Raw genomic sequence first — 2,657 nt, 5'->3', positions numbered from 1 at the left:
ACAGCATCCTATGAAAAAGTCACAAAAAGCGTGTAGTCCTTCAGTGAAAACTCGTAGTTCAACGGATCATAAAAGGGGAAAGAAAAAGCATGTCTGTCATGGAGCTGTGCTGACTATGACTGGGAGTGAATCTTCTAGTGACTTTAGTAGTGAAGAGGACAGGCCCTATACTTCCGCTTTGAGACGTAAAAATACATACAGAGGCAATATACATGACTGCTTGGAGCGACCTGCGACTCAAATGCCACTTCTCCAGGCGGAGACAGCGCAGGGTGGAGTCACAATGCTGTACACGCCGTTCACTCTTCAAGACACGTCACTTATTAAAAGTCAGCTTCCACCGTTAGAGCAGGGTGGGGCTCCGTGGATCAAGGCATTTCTGACTGCATGCACAAAAGTACAACTTAAAGAGATGAGAGATAAAGTTAATCAGTACGATGCTGCTCAGCAGATGTATGCACAGCCTTCTGCTGCTTTACACAACACACACACACCTGCACCCGGACAGCCGCAGTCCTGCTCTTGGAATACACAACCCAGGAGTGGTGGCTTTTAGAATCGCTGCAGATCACAAGCACGTGGTCAAGGGTCCAGGGCAAATAGTAGAAATTTTGTGAGAGATGACACGTCTAGTTTGTCGTAAGAGAGGACACTGGGCGCGAAACTGCCCAGTTCTTTATCAGCAGGTGCCAGGACCAGCAGGATCATATCCTGCTCAGGTTAATAATGTACTACCATATACACCTCAAGCTCAGTATCAGGTACCAGGATCTAATCAGATGCCTCAGCAATAGGGCTGCCGAAAGTCTGTAACAGGTGATTCTCTGAATTCACAGACAATGTTTCTCGAGCATGTGACATTTCTCGGGTTTGAAAGAGGAGTGGCCGTTCTCTGAAGAAGTTCCTTGTAAATGGAATAATCTTTCATTTCATCATTCATTTCTACTTTCTCCATCTTGTCCCGTTAATCTTCTTGCACGTGATATTTTGTGTACTCTGAATGTTACCATGATGATGTCATCGAGACATGTGGACATCACTTTTCCAGACGGTTCTGTTCAAAGGTGTGCAACTCCAAAAGCCACATTCAGACAGATGTTGCAGACCACACCCTCTGGTATTGACATGCACCTTGATTCTTCAGCTGATGTTTGGTGGGGACTTGTAAACTCTCCTGAAAACACTGATCTTGTACATACATTCAATTTATGGCTTCCATGGATTTCAATACTACACTACCACAAGTAACCAGTTGATCAGCTGCATTGCACTTTTAATTATTCTTTGTGTGGTGATGAAAATGATGATTATGATGCACTCTGGGACGGCTTTATCCAGAGGATTGGAGACGACTGAGAGGAAAAATACAGTTGATGTGAAAAAACTGTACGTTGGGCCTGAGGGCGTGGCAGCTCTGGTCCATTTGCCAGGTGACCTTGAAAGCCTGTACATGCTGTCTGAAAATTCTGCTCCTCACATCACTTTGTTAGTGAGAGATGGAGCTGATGCAAAAAACCTTGGCCCTATGGTTCATAGCTGTTTAAAGGCTACTGACTGGATGTGCACACAGAATAGACAGTTGCAGTTCTCTCCTTCGACACTATGCTATGCTATTGAGCACGATTCAAAGCTCACATTAACACTGGAGAAGTGTGTACTGAACAGAAATCATAACAGAGAAAACACTGATCATCCACTGACACAAACATTGTTGGACAGTTTGCCTTCATCTCTTTGGTTCTCTGGTTCCATGGACGTGGGAGGACTCACAGTGGACCCAGTCATGATCACTTTGCGTGAGGGGGCTGTGCCCGTGTATCGAGCCCAGTACCCGCTCACACAGCAGCAAGTCAGTGGTACTGAGAAAACCATTCATGGACTTTTGGAAACTGGAGTTCTGACTCCTACTCATTCTCCCTGGAACACGCCCATACATCTGGTTCCAAAGGCAGGAAAACTCGATTACAGGATGGTTCATGATCTCAGAGCTGTAAATAAACTTGTGGTGCCAACGAATTATGTCACGCCAAATCCATACACCATGCAATAAGCAATGAACACAAGTTTTTCACATGCATTGACCTTGCAAATGCTTTCTTCTCTGTGCCCCTCCACAGAGACTCACAGAACATTTTTGCTTTCACATATAAAGGACAACAGTTTGCATACTGGGTTTCATTGACAGTCCATCCATTTTTAATCACATTCTGTGGCAAAACTTAAAAAATCTCACTCTCCCAGCTAGAGTCTGTCTTCTTCAGTATGTGGATGATTTGTTGTTAGCTGCTCCTGACTCAAAAAGCATAATGACTGCTACAGGCACATTGTTGACTCATTTGGCAGAAAGAGGGTTCAAGGTCTCTAAGGATAAGCTGCAGATAGGAAGGCCTAGAGTTGCTTTTTTAGGCTGTGTGGTGTCAGCATCAGGCTTACACATAGCTGAGACACAAAAGACAGACATCCTCTGTCATTCTAAGCCCACCACAGTCAGAGAAATGATGAAGTTTTTGGGACTGATTAATTTCAGTAAGAATTTTGTACCTGACTTTGCCAACTTGGTGGCACCTCTCCGTGCCATGTTGACAGAAGCAGGTTACAAGAACTATGGTTCTACTCTGGTGTGGAACACACAAGCAGAAAAGGCTTTTGTGGACATC

Source organism: Monopterus albus, unplaced genomic scaffold, assembly GCF_001952655.1.
Source record: "Monopterus albus unplaced genomic scaffold, M_albus_1.0 scaffold249.1, whole genome shotgun sequence".
Lineage (NCBI taxonomy): Eukaryota > Metazoa > Chordata > Actinopteri > Synbranchiformes > Synbranchidae > Monopterus > Monopterus albus.
Note: the sequence above shows the minus strand (reverse complement) of the source record.